Here is a 12,639-nt window from a genome sequence, read left to right as displayed (position 1 = left end):
GGTTTAAAAGCCCAATCCTTGCAATGGCCCAGGCTCATTCACATAAAATATATACTCTAACCCTTACACTTAAAGCTCAATACACCGGCTCTTTTTTTCTGCCTCTATCCTGATTTTATTCAGCAATTTCCACTTGGTAAAAGCTAACTAAAAGATGCCGGAAGCTAATGCCAGCAGGTCATAAATGCAAGAAGTTTATTAAAAGGTTGGTGGACCTTGAGCCTTCAGCAAGGGATGGAAAATACATATTATTGCCTGTTGGAAATGGCTAAGGGCATTTCCCTAAAGCTGAAAAGGATGCATAAATGATTGCTGCCAGGCAGCTGAGGGCATTTCAATCTATATGTTATTGCCTCCTGCTGGCCAAACACCTGAACAGCAGAAGGCAGTTCCTCCAATCTGACAATGGATTCTGTATACTAAACTCTGCCTTTGATATGTATATCTACCTTGCTTTAGGACAATTTGTGTTAATAAAAAGCAAGGGGTCCAGAGAGACTGGAGGACTTTGTTTCTTTAGCTAAGTCTCCTCTGGCTCCCCAAAATGCCTTCCAAATTTGTTTCGTCTCTGGACTCTTGATTAATTCACCGCAGCCCCTTCTCCAGATTCCTTAACCCTTCTAGATGCCAAGAAACATACACTGGCAAAAAGGCCACACATTTTCTTAAGAGAAAGCAACTGGAGAATGAATATAACAGAGTATAATATCTTGACAAATGTAAGACTCTCTGACTCTGCTCTCCATGTAACATTAAAACTGGGAGGGGAGAGGGAGGGAAGAGAGCAACCAAAGGACTTGTATGCAAGCATATAAACATAACCCACAGACACAGAACAGTAGGAGGGTGAGGGCATGTGCTGGGGGCTGGGATCGGCCAGGGAGAGGTCAATGGGAGAAAAAGGAGACTCATGTAATACTTTAAACAATAAAGAATTTTAAAAATTATTAAATAAGTAAAAACAAAAAAATGGTAATTTTTAAAAAATGTTTTTGGAGGGAAGTGCCATAGGCCTCTATGGATTTCTGGTATGATAACATCACTTCTGTGGTACGCTGACCCAAAATGCATAAACTGAATCTTATGAGGAAAAACAAGACAAACCCAAACTGAGGGAAATTCTACAAAATAAACGGCTTGCATTATTAAAAAATGTCAAAGTCATGAAAATCAAAGTTTGACAGAGGAACTGTTTTAGATTAAAGGAGATTTTTTGATTATTAGATCCTGGACTGGAAAAAAATAAGTTTTTTCTTTTATATAAAAGAATACAGTGGGACAACTGGCCAACGTGAAAATAGCCTGTAGCTCAGATAACAGCACTGATCAATGCTGATCTTGAAAATTGTACTGTGGCTATGTGTAAGGGAATGTCTTCTCATAAGGAAATACACACTAAAGTATTTAGAAGTAAAAGTGCACTATGTCTACATCTTATTCTTACATGGTTCAGGAAAAATATGTGGTGCCTATGTGTGTATATATATATACTAATATATATATGTGTTAATATATATTATATATTACACAGATATATAGCAAAAGAAAGAACAAGAAGCAGAATAAACTAATGTGGTAAAATGTAACATTTCAGGAATCTAGGTAAAGGGTACACTATTTTTCAACATCTATAAGTCTGAAATTAAAAGAAAATATTATTTTAAGTGTACTCTGAAAAAATATTTTTTAAATGTATACTATGGCATATTTCACAAATTTCAAACCCCCTCCCAACCATGTGCCCTTATCTGGGTAGAATTTAAGAAACACAGACTACTGATCTTAATTATTACTCTTCTATGCAAAAAATACAAAAGCAAAATTTCTATACACTTAATGTGTATCCAACACAATGTCATCAGCCCCAATGATAAGAATTTCCAAGCTGTTTGCACCAATGTAGGTGAATAGCAAAAAAGGCACATATTCCTCTGACAGACTTACGAACTAAGAAGTAAAAAAGTAGAGACTATCATTCTTTTTTATGAAGTAGCAAAAAGTATTTATTTTAGCCATGTGTCTTGACTTCAGTGATGTTCAAATAATTACTCTGTAGAAACTCTGACATCTAAACTATGTACAATCGAGGGTCCTGATATAATGTATGACTTTGACTTAATTTGGGTGGTACTACTTTAGCCCTAGCGCTCAATTCAGTTTCCTCACAACATGCTCCATAGCCTTGGCCCTTTCCCTTACATTTTATTAACTTCCTGAGGCAGCAAGAAACAACAGCCAAGCCCTACTAACTAGTGGTCACAAGGTACGGCTTTCCTTAAGCTGAAGATAACATCATGCCCTAAATTGTGTTTCAGCTTCTAAACCCTAAAGTGAAACGACCCCCATGAAACCAAACTGAGGAACCACAGAGCTCACCTCAAGACCTGACATCATGATTTACCTTACTTAATTCACTGTTGACCAATCAGTTTCACCAATAATCCCAAACCCCTTATTCGTGATGGCATGATTTTGCTTCTTGTCTGTAAACCATTGGGGAGTTGGGTATTTTGGAACTCAAGCTCATCCATTCTCCACATTGGCACCAATCTAATAAATTAATTCTTTCATCCACTAAAAACTCCTGCTTGTACATTTCTTTCAGTCTGTGAACCTACAGATGAACTCTCATTCAGCTTGGTAACATTTATATGCAGTAATTCTAAGTATGTGAACATCAGAAATAAAGGACTCACACTTTTTAAACCAAAGGACTTTGTGGATCAATGTATTATGTTTTAGATCTTGCACACTGTGTCCCTTAATTAGAATATCTAGAGCTACCACTGCACATGTTGGGGTGGAAATTAGCCAGAGCAGCTTGTGTCCCCAACAGACTGCTTGAAGGTCATTCTGTCCCCTCATGCCTACTTGCTTCTACTTGACAGAGCACAGGTGATGAAAACAGTAAAGTAGAGAGGGAAATACTGCTTGATCTTGGTTTTCGGGGAGCCCACAGAAACAGATTTCCCCTTTAAATTATTTCTAAAAGAGAGTGGGTCCTTTTTATGACTTGCTGTCATATTAGCTTGGACAGTGAACAAGACAGATTTGGGTATGAAAATAAAAACTTTCTGCTGAGATAGAGCTGATTAGAATATTTCTTGGACTCTAGTAAGTATAATTAAATGGAATTTCCAGGAAGAGAGGAAGGTACCTTTCTCCTTGTATCCTGTTTCTTACTTACTGTACTAGATTATTACTGACAACTGAAAGGTACCATATTGACTGGGAGATTAATATTTTTAATTTAAAGTATGTTATTGCAAAAAACTGCTAAATATAATTTAAGAATTGGCTGGCCACTAAAAAATATTCAGACTTTTACTTTAATATATGTGTGACACTTCATATATTTTCTTTTGTATCTTGTTCTGCCAAACATGGAAATCTGAGTAGCACAAAGAAGGAAAATAGGAAAGATTTTCTATCATACTCTAAATTGAGTAGGGAACATTCACATTTCTAATGGGATCACAAGAATACCTACAAATCCCACATTAGGAGTAATTTTAAAGGTATTATGTTTCCTAACAATAACAATAGTTTTTAGATATTCCCAACCTATCATTTCTTTGTGTATATTTCACTGCAACCAGATTTGTATAAAGTTTAACTTACATATATTAAAATGAAATGAATATAAATAAATTATATGTGTTAATAAAATTTTTATAAACAACAGTATAAGTTTAACTTCATCTTTCAACTTCATCTTATGCTTCAATGAAGCATAGAACTTGCACAAAATTAAAGTTCTTCATATATAAAGTACATCTCTCTTTCTTTCCTAAAATAATATTGCAAGGGTTGGTTAATTCGGAAATTGTAATATGGCTTTCCTACAGCAGATATCAGGAAGGGAGCCTGGAAGACCAAGGTGGTGAGGCTGCACTTCCCTGATTATATACTCAGTAAAAGCTCTTCTTACAGTTGTATTTTATTAACATAATGACATGATTTGCCCTGGGCTTCCCATTTCTCAAAGTATATGCAGCTCATTATTTATCTGTGAAGACAGTAGTAGAGATACACTGGAATGCCTTTTGGAACTGCTAATCAAGGCTCCTCACCCAACATGACTTCCTTGTCCTCTCCATCTACATTCCCCAAACCAGTTCAGTGAGACATTCACAGCCACAGGAGCAGAAATACAGCAGATGTCAGAGAACAAGGTTCAGTATCGTGGCTTCTGAGTTTCATATTTAGGTTTTTGAAACTCATATAACAAGCAAAATCTTAAAAGCCAATACCCTTGAATTGTGAGTGATAGGTTTCTGGCTTTTAAAAGACTAAGTAAAAAAAGGTTTATTAGCGTTAATAAGCCATGGCTTGAAAAAAGAACACATGAAAAACCAATTCTACATAGCTACATAGGGTTTGCTGAGGAATCAAGGGGAGGGAATGAGTAAACAAGAGAGTTACAATAGTTAGACTGGCAATTGGCTTCAGCCTTTAAAACGTCCTATAAACCCAAAATAAAAATATTACACTAGCCACACTGATTTATAAGCTTTTCAGTATTTAGCATATTTTTATTACTAGGCAGACATTCTAAAACTATCTCAAATCAAAATCCTATTTTCCAATTAGTTTATTTTTTCTATTGAATTAAATATAAGTTTGATTTATTGTAAACTAGAGGCCCGGTGCACAAAAATTTGTGCACTGGGGGGGGGGGGGGAGCGGCCTCAGCCAGGCCTGTACCCATTCACCGTCCAGGACCCCTTGAGGCAGGGGTCCTCAAACTACAGCCCGCGGGCCACATGCGGCCTGCCGAAAACATTTATCTGGCCCGCCGGGTGTTTTTGCCGCTGCTGTGTGCATAGGAATTTGTTCACAGTTTTTTTTAAAACTATAGTCCAGCCCTCCAACGGTCTGAGGGGCAGTGAACTGGCCCCCTGTTTAAAAAGTTTGAGGACCCCTGCCTCGGGGATGTCCACCTGTCAACTTAGGCCCACTCCCTGGGGGATCAGGCCTAAGCTTGCAGTCAGACATCTTCTGGCAGCCAGGGAGCCCTCGGGGGATGTCTGACTAAAGGCTTAGGCCCCCAAGGGATCAGGTCTAAACGGTTAGTTGGACATTCTTAGTGCTGCCACGGAGGTGGGAGAGGCTCCTGCCACCACCACTGCACTGGCCAGCCATGAGCCAGCTTCTGGCTGAGTGGCACTCCCCATATGGAAGTGCACTGACCACCAGGGGGCAGCTCCTGCATTGAGCATCTGCCCCCTGGTGGCCAGTGCGCATCATAGCAACTGGTCATTCTGCCGCTCAGTCAATGTGCATATTAGCCTTTTATTATTATTATTATATAGGATGTCCCTATTTCCCCCCTTTTGCCCCCTCCACCCAGCTCTTGCCCCCCACTTCTCCCTTGCCATCACCATCCTGTTGTCTGTCTCCATGGGTTGTGCATATATTTTCTTTGGCTAATCCTTTCTTTAAATTCACTTCCTTAAATTTTTATTTTCAGATAAGTGCTTATAACTGCACTATTATATATTTTCTATTATATCATTTAGAATTAAGATATTTTTTAATTGAACCCTTGTAAGTTTTAGCACAATTTAATAAATTATGCTAGAAGCAATTAGGAGATTTTTCATGTAATGCAGATACATTTCAATTAATATTTCATTAATTTTTAATTTTTTAATATTTTAATTTGAAATAATCTCATACATGTAAAAAAAAACTATAAAATACTACAGCATATTATATGTACCCTTCACCCAATTTCTTAGGTGTTAATAATTTAAACGTAACCATTATACAACTAACAAAATTTGGAATATATTTTTCTTATAATCTCTTTAATGTTACTTAATCCATTTACTTTGTTTTGTTAATCTTCACCCAAGGATATTTTTCCATTGAATTTTAGAGAGAGTGAAGGGAAAGGGAGAGACACATTGATCAGTTGCCTCCTGCACATGCTTTGATAGGGACTGGGGATCAAGCCAGCAACTGAGGTACATGCCCTTGACTGGAATCGAACCTGGGACCCTTCAGTCCACGGGCTAATGCTCTATCCACTGAGCAAAACAGGCTGCAGCTTAATTCATTTACTTTTAATCTATATGTGTCTTTAAAGTGGGTTTTGTTTTTTATTTACCCTCATAATCTGTCTTTTAATTGGTGCATTTATGCCACTGACTTTCAGAGTGCTTACTGATAGAGTTACTACCATATCAGGCGGCTTCTGGGACCGGCCTGCCTTGCCGCCCGTGACCGGATTGGGTCCCCAGAGGCAAGGCAGGCCGGTTTCTGGGGCTTTTAGGGCTGCCTGCCCTAGATGGCGGCACGCTGGTGGCTTGCGCTGTCCCGCCCTGCCTACGGTATGCAAATTAGCCACAATCTTTGTTGGTGGTTAATTTGCATATCACGCTGATTAGCCAATGGGAGGCATAGCGAAGGTATGGTCAATTACCATGTTTGTCTATTATTGGATAGGATGAATGATAAAGAAAACCAAGACTTCCAAAATCAGAATAGAAAATCAGTGATTACATGACCAACTGCCGGGCCCTCTAATAAGCCTTATAAAGAGAAATGAAACATACAATACGGCTTCTATTCTTAAAACATTTTTGTGCTTCTGTGTACCAACAGGCACCTCAGAATTTTCCTTAATCTAGTAACTATTCTGCATTTATTTAATTTACATCTTTGTATATTTGTATTAAAATAAGTGATGCTCTTAATTTGAGATCAAATAATGTTTTTGATGGTGTCTACACAAAAGACATAGTAAAGAGAATTAATTTTTCTGTCCAATTAATTGATTGTATTCGCATTTAAAGATTGCCTTCAGTTTACTATTCTCCAGCCACAGAGAAAGAGGGTAAGGCAGACATATGGATGCAAAGATATTTATAAAGACTCTAGGACTATCATGGGGTTAAGATAGTTTTTGAATCTCCCTGAATCTGCTTATGAAGAAAAACAACATAACTGGATATCAAAACAAAAGAGCAAACAAAAAATGAGAAATATTTGTAAAAGTCACAGGCAAGAACACAAGTGGATGAGGAAAACCTTCAACAACCCATAACTTTCAAAGTCTTACCATCTCTCTGGGAGAACACAAGAGAAAGCAATTGGTGTCTGGTGGACATGAGAAGAGGAAATTAAAAAATATATATATCTTTGTTAATTTGAGTATAGCGTCTGTTAGTTGGGTGGGTGTTTCTCAAAACATTTGCAAGAGAGTAAATGATTAGCCATTAAACCAGATTTGCATAGGTTCCAATTAATATTTGGATTTTTTCACCTTTTTTTCTTGTTCTTAACTTTTTTCCCAAGCCAATACCCAGATATTCAATTTTAATAACCAGATACATCTCCAAATTTCAAATAAACATATTGTCCCGTAACTATCCTCAGATTAGGGTTATCATTTGTATAATGGACACCTGTTTCTGCTTACCTGGTAACCTTTTCCCTTCTTTATTTTTTTTAAATATATTTTATTGATTTTAGAGAGGAAAAGAGAGGGGGAGAGAGAAACATCAATGATGAGAGAGAAGCATGGACTGGCTGCCTACTACACGCCCCCCACTGGGGATCGAGCCTGTAACCCAGGCATGTGCCCTTGGCTGGAATTGAACACGGGACCTCTCAGTCCGCAGGCTGACGCTCTATCCATTGAGCCAAACCAGCTAGGGCTCCCTTCTTTCTTTAACAGAACCCAAGTATTTTTAGGAAACTTCTATTCCTCGTTGTGTGCCGTCTTGGTGGAGGCCTCAATCCCGGTGAAGAAAAAGGCACATGATTCAAGTTAAACTAATCAAACTCTATCTCCTGGAAATGTAAACCTTGAGCAGAGAAACACAAAGATAGTAAGAGTCTATTAATTTTAACAACTAAATTTCAAAAAGATAAAGGATAGCTCCTGCTACCTAGACCCTAGATCAGTGATGGCGAATCTTTTGAGCTCGGCGTGTCAGCATTTTGAAAAACCCTAACTTAACTCTGGTGCCGTGTCACATATAGAATTATTTTTGATATTTGCAACCATAGTAAAACAAAGACTTATATTTTTGATATTTATTTTATATATTTAAATGCCATTCAACAAAGAAAAAGCAACCAAAACAATGAATTCGCGTGTCACCTCTGACACGCATGTCATAGGTTCGCCATCACTGCCCTAGATCATAGGCTGGAAGAAGGTGTGATCTGAAAGTAGTACCTCCCAAATTGAAAACAAGAAAAAATTTAAAACAACTTTTCTGGAGGTCTGACTACCAGATGCCAGTGACTATCCTCTACTACCTAATGGCTGAAAAACCGCAACAGAAAACACTGGAGAAAGATCACTTTCTTTTCAGTGCCTAGTAGAGAAATCCCATGACCTTAATGCACTTTCAGATCAGAAAGACCTAGACTCAAATTCCAGCTCTGCCGCCTATTAACTACATGATCCAGCACCTCTTGGAGGTACCTGGTTTTCTCACCCACTTTTAGAATATGATATATGGACTGGAGATAAATCATATACATATCTGACAAACAGTAGGAAATCAATAAACACAAGGTATTGTTTCTGCTCAATATTCTGGCATTTAAAACAATCATTAGGACCTTGGCCAGGGAGCGCAATTGGTTAGAGCAGTGGTCGGCAAACCATGGCTCGCGAGCCACATGAGGCTCTTTGGCCCCTTGAGTGTGGCTCTTCCACAAAATACCACGTGCGGGCGTGCATGTACAGTGCGACTGAAACTTTGTGGCCCATGCGCATAAGTCGGTTTTCGGCCTGGGCGAGTCTATTTTGAGAAAGGTATTTTGAGATGGTTTGGACATATAGAGAGGATGAACGAAAGATAGACGAAACAAGTATACAAGATGAGTGTGGATGGGAGAGTTGGAAGGGGTCGACCTCAGCGAACGTACCTCAATCAGATTGAGGATGTTTTTAGCAAAGGCCAGCTTAGGAGTCCCCTAATTAAGTTAATAACAATGTACCTACCTATATAGTTTAAGTTTAAAAAATTTGGCTCTCAAAAGAAATTTCAATCGTTGTACTGTTGATATTTGGCTCTGTTGACTAATGAGTTTGCCGACCACTGGGTTAGAGCATCATCCCAATACTCTTAAGGTTGCAGGTTTGGTTCCTGGCCAGGTCATATACAAGAATCAAGCAATGAATGTATAAGTAAGTGAAGCAACAAGTAGATGTTTTTCTCTCTCCCTTCCTTCCTCTGTCCAAAATCAATAAATTAAATAAAAAAGCAACAACACTTACCACTATGCATACTGCCTATTATATTATATTACTATGTGTTATATTACTCATAAGATATTAATCTTAACTAAAAGACTGAAAACATTACAAAAGCGGGGGTGGAATCTTACAAATTTGACTAATGAGCTCTGCTACAACTGCATATTGTGCAAAAATCTTATAGATTTTTAACATATAATGTAATTCATTATAGCTGACATGGACAAAAAAAAACAAATATCCAAAAAGTATGGTCACTAGCCAACCTTTCCATAACTGAACATTTTACAAATCAAATATCACCAACAATATTTCATAGTTCAAGTATCACCAACACTAAAATATCTCAGCAAGCGGAAGAAACTATCCAATCATTGAGCTATAACTGGCATGCAGTTTTCTTGAAAAAATAACTTTATTAATAATATTTTGCCTTTCAAAAGAGGACATTCAGAAAGCCAAGAGACATATGAAAACATGCTCAAAGTCACTAATCATCCGAGAGATGCAAATCAAAACAACAATGAGGTACCATCTCACACATGTCAGACTGGCTATCATCAACAAATCAACAAACGACAAGTGCTGGAGAGGATGTGGAGAAAAAGGAACACTTGTGCACTGCTGGTGGGAATGCAGACTGGTGCAGCCACTATGGAAGACAGTATGGAGTTTCCTTAAAAAACTGAAAATGGAACTCCCATTTGACCCTGTGATCCCACTTCTAGGAATATATCCCAAGAAACCAGAAACACCAATCAGAAAGGATATATGCACCCCTTTGTTCATAGCAGCACAATTCACCATAGCTAAGATCTGGAAACAGCCTAAGTGCCCATCAGTAGATGAATGGATTAGAAAACTGTGGTACATCTACACGATGGAATACTATGCTGCTCTAAAAAGGAAGGAACTCTTACCATTTGCAACAGCATGGATGGAACTGGAGAGCATTATGCTAAGTGAAATAAGCCAGTCAATGAAGGAAAAATACCACATGATCTCACTCATTCATGGATAATAGAGACCATTATAAACTTTTGAACAATAATAGATACAGAGGCAGAGCTGCCTCAAACAGATTGTCAAACTGCAGCGGGAAGGCCGGGGTGGGTTGGGGGGCAGGAGGTAGGGGGGTAAGAGATCAACCAAAGGACTTGTATGCATGCATATAAGCATAACCAATGCACATAAGACACTGGGGGATAGGGGAGGCTAGGGGACTGTCTAGGGCGGGGGGATAAAATGGACACATATGTAATACCCTTTGTAATACTTTAAGCAATAAATTAAAAATAATAATAATAATAATAATAATATTTTGTCTTTTTTATTTTTCCCCAGAAATAGAACTTTATAAAATTCATGCATATCTATTTAAACACAAATTCATTATATACTAATATCTGTAATCTCAACAAAAAGTTTTTATATTATCTGTAGAAATTAATATTCATTATTATTTAAAGTAATATTTTCACCAATGGGAAAAGAATAGTGTTTTCAACAAATGCTGGGACAACTGACTGTCCTCATGCAAAAGAATGAAGCTGGACCCATACCTCATATCATACATGAAAATTAACTAAAAACGGATCATAGACCAAAATGTAAGGGCTAAAACTATAAAATTCTTATTAGAAAACATGAGTAAATCCTTGTGACCTTGGATTAGGCAATGGTTTTGCAGATAAAACACCATACAACTGACAAGTGAAAAAAACAGACAAACTAGATTACATCAGAATTAAAATAATCTTTCCCACCTAGAGGCCACGAACCATTATCTATCTGGTGTCAAATAATAAGAATAATGAAACAACTATCTTTATTGAGTACTTTACTGTGTGCTAGACATTGTTCTTAGCACTTTACATGTGTTATTAGCTCATTTAATCTTCACAACCCCAAGAGACAGGTATCACTGTCTCCATTTTATAAATTAGAACAAGGCACAGAGTTAAGAAATACGCCCAAGGGTGCTAAGCTAGTAAGTAGTGGAAGAGGGATTCAAACTCAAGTAGTTTGACTTAAAGGTATTCCTTATCACTAAAAAATACTGCCTAAAAAATAATCTCATGGTTTATTCGCTTGTATATTTTACGATATCTGGACACTCTCCTTTCCAAATTAGGTGGTGCCTTCTCCCAAAACACTTGTGCCCATGCATTTAGCTTTCAGACAATACAATCCTATCCATCACTATCAATCATCCCACTTTGCCTTTGGTTCCAACCACTTGTCCTATATTATTTAAAATATTGCAATGAAAAATGTTGCAACAGTAATCATGGGCACGGCTTTGCTACCAACACTCACATCCCTATGCTTTAGCAGAGGTCTGGGACACTAACACACCCCATTCTCATCTTTAGGTTGTTCCAGACTCAGCTTAGGCCACAGAAATACTGCCTAAAAAGAAAGTGTTAACTGCCTTCCTAATTGTATACTTAAGAAACTGGTTTTCAAACTTGTTTGACTGGCCCATGGCAAGAGCATTTCTCACTGACATAGTATACAGATACATACCTAAGTAAAACCAAAGTTTAGTATACTTACTATTTGGCATATACTCTGACACTTTTGCTTTTTTTTTTTATAATACTAGTCACAAACCCAATTGATTTCATAGCCAACATGTTAAAACCTGAAATTTGACAAATACTTAACTAGAAAATACATTAATGAAATTATCTGCTTTCTCATCAATAAAAATCTTTATATTCCCACCTACTGGCCCTTCAATATATATTTGGTAAACTGAACTAAAAAAAAGGACTTCATGGTTCCACCCTAGGCTGAGCTTTTTATAAATTTCAAAGCCACACACAGTAAGCAGCCTAAGTCTTTTTTCAAAGGGGAATATCCAAATAATAATTTTACATGAAAAAGTATATATTTATTCCTAAAATTATTATTACCTCTAGGATTGATCTCAAAACATGTGACAGCAGTGATTCTTATCATTTAAGCCCATAATGAAGATTACTGTCCTATCACACACATATAAAACATTCAATTTTTTTTTTTTTAATTATGGAAGAAGACAGGCAGAAATCCAAAATCCTACATATTGCCCAACTATTCAGTTTCTTCTGTATATTAAGAGCAGGAAGTCTAGTCCCCAATGTACTTTTTCCCTCCCTCTGTGACCTTACTGATAAGAAATGGTCATCCTGGTGAGGAAGGGAAAGTAAGTGTTGTAAGTTGATAGTAGAAGTTCCAGAATGTTAGCAGACTCCCACATGAAAGATTAAAAGGGTAATGGCAAGCACCATGCCTAGTATTTAGTAGGTGGTCAATTAAATGTCTGCTGGATAAATGAATAGGATAAATGAAGTATGTACTCTTTAAATCTGTTCTGCCATCCAGTCATATTTAACTGCCATCTATTTAAACTGCAAAGACTTGGA

At 37.4% G+C, this 12,639-nt stretch overlaps 1 protein-coding gene across 8 annotated transcripts in view; it reads right to left on the bottom strand.

Annotated features, from left to right (window-relative positions):
- CLCN3 (chloride voltage-gated channel 3) overlaps window positions 1–12,639 on the bottom strand; it is an 87,562-nt gene that overhangs the window by 39,258 nt on the left and 35,665 nt on the right. The window lies entirely within an intron of this gene.

Source organism: Myotis myotis, unplaced genomic scaffold (genome assembly GCF_014108235.1).
Source record: "Myotis myotis isolate mMyoMyo1 unplaced genomic scaffold, mMyoMyo1.p scaffold_m19_p_6, whole genome shotgun sequence".
NCBI lineage: Eukaryota > Metazoa > Chordata > Mammalia > Chiroptera > Vespertilionidae > Myotis > Myotis myotis.
The sequence above is the reverse complement of the archived record's forward strand: the minus strand, read 5'-3'. Positions and strand labels throughout refer to the sequence as shown.